Consider the following 7,500-nt stretch of genomic DNA (forward strand, 5'->3'; position numbering starts at 1 on the left):
GGGGGTGTCTGAAGCTGCCTAGCAGTCTTCACATTGCCTAAACGGGTGTGCGTGCTGCGCACTGAGTTTTAAACAGAAAAAAAAATGGGAAATAGCAGCTCCATTCACATCTGAGCACTGGGTTTGCGTGGTGTGCCTTGGGGCTTAAACAGGACGGCAATAGGAAGGGGAAATAGCAGTAGGAAGGTAATCAAGGAGAACTAGCATAGCTGGCAGGTGAAATGTATCAGACTCAGCCAATTACACAGGCAGCAGCTCAGCCCAGCACACTACTATAACCTATGCAAACACCTTTCCCTCTGTTTTTCCCACAAACTCTACACCATGGGTGTACACAAACAGGGAAATTTTACCTAACAAAATCTACAAAATGATAGGGGCTGCATTCGCTCTCATAAATCAACATGTGGAAGAGGCTGAGGGTGGTGAGGATGAGAATGCTGATGACCAACCCATAGTAAGGAGAAAGAGAAGAGTGTACAGACCCAGGGTAACCTATCAGGGGCTACATGAGCTGGAAATAGTGGAGCACTATAGGGTGGACAGGGACCTCCTACAGCAAATTGTTGAGCTGTGCCGGCCACACCTCACACACAGAACCAACAGAGTGGATCCCATCCCAGTGGATACCAAGGTATGTGTAGGCTTAAGGATACTAGCCACAGGTGCCTTCCAAAGGCCAGTTGGGGATATCATGGGGATCTCAAAGGCATCAGCATCCAGGGTACTCCACCAGTTCCTGGATGCCATGTCAGCACATGTCAGCACATGCCAGTGAGCACATATATTTCCTCAACACCCGTGAGGCGTTGCCCAACAATATGCATCTCTTCCACCAAATAGCAGATTACCCTGATGTAGTGGGTGCTAGAGACTGCACACACATACACATCAAAGCACCACCCAGCAAGCGGGATAGGATCTACATAAAATGCAAGGGCTTCCCCTCCATCAACTCCCAGGTCATGTGCAATGCTCAGGGCATTATAATGAATGTATGTGCTGGCAGCCCTGGAAGCTATCACGACTCCCACATCTGGCATATGATGCAGCTGTACCAGAGATTTGCCAATGGGGACATCCCATATGGCCACCTAGTGGGGGATGCTGGTTACGCACTGGAGCCATGGCTGATGACACCCATCAGAAATGCACACCCAAATAAGAACTCCATAAGGAGGCACACATGCAGACCAGAATCATAATAGAGCGTGTGTTTGGGATGCTCAAGTCATGGTTCTGTTGCCTGGACATATCTGGTGGACCCTTGCAATACTCACCAGCTACATGTACCCAAATTGTCATTGTATGTGCCATGCTACAAAATATGATCCTGCAGAAACAGTTGCAGCAGGAACAGCATAGGGCAGGGCCACACAGCCCCCCCACCACTGCCAAGGCCTGCACAGGCACAAAGTGACTCGGTGGAGGAACAACCTGAGCCTGTCCCAGTAGACAGAAGGAGGCGTGCCCAGTATGCCCAGGCCTTGGCAAAGAGACAACGCATAGCACATACACTGATGTGGTAAGAATCCAGGGAATGACACCTCACTCCGACTCGCACATACAGTAAAAGAGATGCCAAATATGACACAACCTGTGCTTAATCATGTATAGCGAGTGTACTATGTGCATCTGACATAATCAGCCCTCCAGCACCATCCTCAATACTGGCACAGCCACAAGGTAAGTCATACTCATTATCAATTGCTGAATGTAGTAGTATGTTCTGCTACCTGTATCTATGGTATGGATGTGAGTATGTTAGATAATCTGGTGGCTGAATGGGATGCCAGCAGATAGTAGACACCTATATCGGCAGCATGAAATCCTTAACAAATACTGGTGTCAACATAGTAGGCAGTACTAGACAAGGTGACAAAACCCACTGCAGGACATGTGGTGGGCCAAATGTGTGTCCAAAGGACACACACATGCATGTCAGTGAGGTTCACATACCCAACAATAGTCTCAACCAGCAGGACAGGTGTTGACAAACACAAAGAAAGGCTGTGCTAAGGCCTCTGATTGATGGCTATGGAGAACAGCCCCCCTCCAGACCTACACAGATGGACTACAACAGGTCAGGCAGTGGGATGTTAGTTCTGAAGGGTAAGAAGTCTGAAACTGAAATGTAGGTTCATAGGTTCATGGCTTGGTACTAGGCTATCAGCCCTCGGGCCTATACAAGCCTAGCCATAACAATTCCGTGGCTATTTCTTCCCACACTATTTACTTCCCTGGACACCTGTCTGGCAGGGCAACTGACAGGATCCCCGGGGTGAATAGGTCAATAAAACCTAAGAACTGTAGTACACTGATATGCCTCTAGTCTGCATGATAGGTCAGAATACAGAATGAAATGGAGTACCTGAAATGCCAGTACAGTCATAGCAAATGTTTACAGTTGTCAGGTGTGCCCCCCCACAATCCTATGTAGAAAAGTAATAACATGTATGTGTAGGTATAATAATAGTGGAGCACAGATTACCTGAGCTGGCCAAAGTAGCAGGATAGATTGTAGCACGTGTACAATATGCAGGGCTCTGTGTGTTAGATTGTTCTGTGTTGTATATTGTGTGAAAGTGGTCAGCATGTAGGCATGGAGGGTTGTGTTCCAGTGGCCAATGGCCAGTACTGCCGATGACAGGGCCAAGTTTTCACAACTGCAGTGCCAAACACAATGCATCCTAGCAAGACACAATCCAGCAGTAATCCACACTAATTGTTCAGATGCAATATCTGTCACCATCTGAAAGGTAGACATGTCATGAATGTGGGCCCAGACATACAAACATTACACAGGTGGAAGTACCCTAGACAGAGAGTGTATAAAATGTTACTGTCAAATGGACACACCTTTGGAATTGTACATAGAGGTTAGCAGCACATTAGTTGACTGTGTAGTATGGAATACTGATGTCGTCCGGCCAAACACTGGCAGACCACAAAAGGCACAGGTATGAAGTACTGAGAAACTGCTGATGTCCCTGTCCAAGCCAGCATAAGTGGAATGCCCCATGTATATCTGTAAGTCAGCTGCAAGTAGCTTCTGTAGCACACATGCACCCAGCTCACCCCACCATCAGCCAGAGGTAGCTCACAGGTCTTATCCCTGCTGTTGGGAATGAGTACAATATGACCCCCACCTCTGTATGGGATTAGCCACAAAATGCAGCGTGCTGAAGAGGTGTCCCCTGTAGGTGTGTCCCTAGCTGTAAGCAGCATCTTGCCAGCATCCACACCAATGGATCAATAAGGACAGAAACTATTGACATCAACACCTTGCACACATACCCTGTCACCCCAGGGGAATATAATGGCTTGCAGCTTGGGACTGTAGGAGTGACACAATGCACCAGCCTGCTACAGATGGCCTGCATCACTACCAAATACCCTACAGTCCTCTGTCAAAGGCCTGTGTCTCACCCATACTGCCAATGTATATTATCTCATGGAATCCCAAATAACAACATAACACAGTCCACAGAACACAAATGCAAGGCCATGTTGACAAATCTCAGTAGCATGTCCACCATGTCCTACTGCATAAACTGTGGTCCAACCCCTAAATACTGCTGGGATGAAGTGATAACTATAGGGATACTTATCAGATAATGTTTGCATAATGTTTGGAAGAGGACAGAATAACAGGGGGGTAGAAGCATGGACGCCATAGAATGTGTGAAGTCTGAAATTCAGATGTGTGCACATACTATCCCTGCCTGCAAACACAGGAATGGGTGGCTACAAACCTGCTCATAAACCACAATGTGAAGGGGTAATGACCAGAAATATGAGCCCTGCCTCTGGGTAACCTGTGTGAATCTGTACAGCTGTGAGGATTGGCCACAGCAGGATACGGCCATACTGTCATGTTGATGGATGTACAAGCATGGGATCCTCAGCCACCAGAGTACCAAGGTGCTGATCCATTTACACAGACCTATCAGCAAGTGTTTGCAGTTTCCCCTCTAGAATGGCATGATTGTGCAAGAATATGTAGGCTGCAGACCACAATACTGGACACAGCTTCATTCATCTTGTGTTCCCCAGGAAATTACTGCAAGCAAATATGTATGCCTATCAGTAGTTGATGACATAAAACATCATAGTGGAAAACAGTACATATGTCTGAATATCTCTGCTAACACCAAAACCATGTAGTAGAAGCAGCACAGACACAATTAGTTACATTATCCCACTATCCTTTGCCATTGTGACTCCATATTGTCAACCGATCAACAGCTATTCTGCAGAAACAGGTTGCTAGCTGTAGGTGTAGAACACAAAAGCCTGCACTGGAGTACAGCCTACCTGGAATTAATTCACACATTTAATACAGAAGGTCATACTGGGCATGTCCCCACACTTACAAAAATGAAGCCCATGTCTGGCAACAACAGTGGACTATACATATCTGTCAGTCACAGATGTTTGTGTACACACTCCACATTGCACACCAGTCATGCTTTGCACACACATCAGATAGGAATACACACATATATCCAAGGACAACACACTATAATAGACCAAACTTACACATACATAGATGTGTGGAAGAGAGTGACATACAGTGACAAAGAGCTTCCCTTCATGAGGCATGTCCCACCCAGCACACATGCAATTGGCCAATACCCCATGATGTGCAAATGTCAATCACTGTAGACATTTGTTTCTGGTATCCCTCAGCTCTATAGTGTCTGTGGTGCTTGTGATAACTGTGTATCATGACTGTACAAGTCATTATTCATCTAGCAGTGGTATACATGTTCCCAGTTGCATTCACGTTCCTGTTAAATGTAAACCTGTGTGTGACTGAGTGTTGTGTGTGTGCTTCCAGATGAATGGTTTATGGCCCATTCACACACACTGCACTCCCCATTGCCCTAATTTGGCAACCCTGCTGATGTCATTCACCTTGAAATACACCTTTGGGGAAGGAGTAGCCCTATAAGCTCTGTGGCATGTGCTATAACTGCATAATGCTATAGTGTGATGTACTAGTTAGGTAGGAGTTCTAATCCCAGATATGGAGACTGTGTGTGTGTGTGTGTGTGTGTGTGTGTGTGTGTGTGTGTGTGTGTGTGTGTGTGTGTGTAGGAATTAATGCTTTTGAGGCCATTCACAGTCACTACACTTTCCATTACCCTACTTTGGCAAGCCTGCTGATGTCATTCACCTTGAAATACACCTTTGGGGAACAAGTAGCCCTATAAGCTTCGTGGTGCATGCTATAACTGCATGATGCTATAGTGTGATATACTAGTTAGGTAGGAGTTCTAATCCCAGACATGGCAACTATGAGAGTCTGTGCATGTAGGGATCAATGCTTTTGAGGCCATTCACAGTCACTACACTTTCCATTGCCCTAATTTGGCAAGCCTGCTGATGTTATTCACCTTGAAATACACCTTTGGGGAGGGAGTATCCGTATATGCTCTGTGGTGAGTACTAGAACTGCATAATGCTATAGTGTGATGTACTAGTTAAATAGGAGTTCTAATCTCAGACATGGCAACTGTGAGACTGTGTGTGTTTGGTTGTGTGTAGGCATCATTGCTTTTGAGGCCATTCACAGTCACTACACTTTCCATTACTCTACTTTGGCTTGCCTGCTGATGTCATTCACCTTGAAATACACCTTTGGGGAAAGAGAAGACCTATAAGCTCCATGGCATGTGCTATAACTGTGTAATGCTGTAGTGGGATGCACTAGTTAGGTAGCAGATCTAATCCCAGATATGGCAACTGTGAAACTCTGTGTGTGTGTGTGTGTGTGTGTGTGTGTGTGTGTGTGTGTGTGTGTGTGTGTGTGTGTGTGTGTGTGTGTGTGTGTGTGTTTGTCTGTATAGGGATCAATGGCTTTGAGGCCATTCACAGTCAATACATTTTCCATTGCCCTACTTTGGCAAGCCTGCTGATGTCATTCACCTTGAAATACACCTTTGGGGAAAGATTGACCCTGTAAGCTCCATGGTGCATGCGATAAATGCAGTACACGGTAGTAGTAATACATAGTCTGGTAGGGGTTTGAATGTCAGCACTGTCAAGTGTGTGTGTGTGTGTGTGTGTGTGTGTGTGTGTGTTTGTCATCTGTATCCTGTGTGGAGGTAGCTGTGGTTGCATAATAGCAGCACTCATTGTGGTGTGAGTTTTACAAATTTCTTATATGGAGGACCTATTATATGTCACAATGTAAACCTTACAAGGACAACAGATGTCAAACAGCAGAGAAGCTGGTGTAGACAATCCATACCCCTACATGTGACATTATGGATTGGGGAACAATAGGCAACCCTTGTATTACCCAGAGAACACTCTCCACCCATGTCTTATACACAAATACTCTTGGCTAGGCAACAACAACTATGTTGGTAGTTCCTTGCATATTGCCCACAGATAGTAACCATAGTGTGATTGCAGTGGACTACAGAGGACATGGCACCCAGTTCCACCCTTACAATAGGCAAATAATTGCTTACAGTGGTCCTTTGCTATGTTCCTTAATGGACGCCTGCAAGAACTGTAGAGTCAGCAAATGTAACCCACAAAGGAAATTCCATGCCTTATACACATGCCCTGTATGGACAGATGCCATTAACACCAGTGAATACCTGTATCATGCCATCAATATAGGTGCAGTGTCAATCTCAGTTCCACAGCCAGTTCTCACCACATGAGGTCAGGAATGCCACATCAGATGATAACAATCTGTTCACACAACATGCCCCAGACACCCCAGGTACACTTCCACATGTCACAGAACATGCATATGGGACATGTGCACACACAAGACACTGTCCATGTTATTGAATATAGAACACATACATGGCAAGCATTGCACAGTACTGGCCACCCACAATACTAACCCAGATGAGTGGATGACAAATACAATACCCACCTGTGTGGGCCAATCCAGGGACTACACCCCTGAGCCACAGTGCAGACCATTGCCATGTGGCTTGATGCCAAGGTATACCCTTTGCCTAGCCTTGTACAGCCTTCTGGCACAGTCAATCACTACACACCTGTAAAGCAATGAACCCATGCATGTCAGTAATGGCAAATCTGTGTCTGTGTGTGTGGAGATTAATGATTTGGAAGCCACTCACACTCACTACACCTCCCATTGCCCTACTGAAGCATACTTTCTGACGTCAGTCACCTTGATATACCCTTTGTTCATATATCAGCCTGATAACCTCTGTGGTGCATGTGATACCTGTGTGATACTGTAGTGTAAAAAAATAGTTAGTTAGGAATTCTAATCCTGACCCTGCCAACTGTGATAATGTGTGTGAGTCCCTGAGGGAGTGTGGTTGTGTTGTCTTTGACACCTGCTTTTGTGGACAGGCACATGTACTACACCTAACTTATCCCTCCTTTATCACTGTTGCTGATGTCACTCACCTTCAAATATACCTTTGGGCAGCTCTCCAACATGTAAGCTCTGTGGCACATGCAATCATTGCATAAAATGTAATAGCAATGCATAGT

This window comes from Protopterus annectens, chromosome 4.part0 (genome assembly GCF_019279795.1).
Source record: "Protopterus annectens isolate FY-2018-M chromosome 4.part0, PAN1.0, whole genome shotgun sequence".
NCBI classification, from domain to species: Eukaryota; Metazoa; Chordata; order Ceratodontiformes; family Protopteridae; genus Protopterus; species Protopterus annectens.